Here is a 1,482-nt window from a genome sequence, read left to right on the forward strand (position 1 = left end):
AAAAGCACAGAAGCAGCTCTCCATTAGGTGTCAGTCACTGCTTGGCAGAATGTCCCTGTCACTTTGGAAAACAGGCCCTATTTTCCTTACATTTTGCTTTGATCCTTAACCTGTGGTTTTCTGTGCACTAAGCTGTGACCCAGGTACAGTAGAATTGTTGACTTCTCTTTCCCACCTTATCCTCAGTGTGGGTTTAGCCCTTTGGCTATTTACCTGTTTATTAAAGAAACTGGATCATGAGATGCAATCCGACATAAGCTTTATTCTTTGCCCCATGAGTCTAGGTTCTCCCTGTGGGGTCAATTTCTCTTGTCCCTTCCATGAAATCTCTGGCAAGTCTCATGCCTTTGCCAGTTAATCTTAAATAATAGTATTCTATGGACATTTCTTATCACAGTGGAGTCTTCCTTGAGTGCATGGCAATGCTAGTCCTCTGAAGAAGCATTCACTGTCCAGTGAGTCCCCTCCCCCAGCTGGGCTCACCATGGGTTGTTGTCTGAGGTGGGGGAGGGTCTGGTGGGCTTCAGCTCTCTTTTCTTGTCTACATAAAAGCAGTGACCTCTCCCCAACGCTGGGAGATGCTGCCTCTTCCAGGAAACCCACCTGTCATCTCTCCACCCTCCCCCTGCAGAGCAGTGCATCAGCCCAGGCTCACCTTTAGTTTCCTCAAAGAGGAATCAGACGTGCACCCCTGACATACACACCCAAGTTTCTGGAGACACATGTCACACCCATCAGGAGGTCCCAGAGGGGATAGGTGGGACTCAACACCCTATTAGCTCCCTGAAAAAGCCTGTCTTTACTTCTAGCCATTGATCACCACAATGGTAATTGTTTTTAATGAGAAAGGATCAAAGCAAATAATTGGTTTTCAGAAAACATGGGGAGCATCTACTATGTTGGAACCACACCAGAATAAGGCTGAGAGAGTCCCAGTTTGCTCTCTTGTCCCCGGAAAAAGGGGAAGAAATGCACTCAATTTGGAGGATCTATAGAAGGACACATTTGGGTCAGCCTCACTCTCAGGATCTTGAAGAAGGAAAGTCTTGGGACCAGGAAATAGGTTGCGGATTGGAGGCAGCCTAGCCCTGGAGGTGAGGTTCTTTTGTCATCTTTGCACATAGGACGACATTGATCCCTGCTCCTCTGGAGCCCCTGGTGACTCTCTCCCAGCTCCCACCCTCTTTTAGCTCCACCCACCTAGTGCTCAGCATCTGTCTCCAGCATGTCTTCTGAGTCTCCTCTTCAGCTGCAAATGGCATCTGCCTCTGACTTCTCCCTGCCTTTCACCTCCTGGTTTTGCTACAACCTGATAATTGTGTTATGACACGTGACAGTAAAATTCCTATGTGAGAGTAGCTGATTATCAGCTAATCTGCGTTATTCTTGTTTTATGTATGTTTATACTTGCCGTTGTCATGAGCCCCTGTTAAGTCTTTAGATTGGCTGGTCTTGTATCAGGCAACACCATTTTCTGATGAA

Source organism: Galeopterus variegatus, unplaced genomic scaffold, assembly GCF_000696425.1.
Source record: "Galeopterus variegatus unplaced genomic scaffold, G_variegatus-3.0.2 Scaffold11935, whole genome shotgun sequence".
Taxonomy (NCBI): Eukaryota; Metazoa; Chordata; class Mammalia; order Dermoptera; family Cynocephalidae; genus Galeopterus; species Galeopterus variegatus.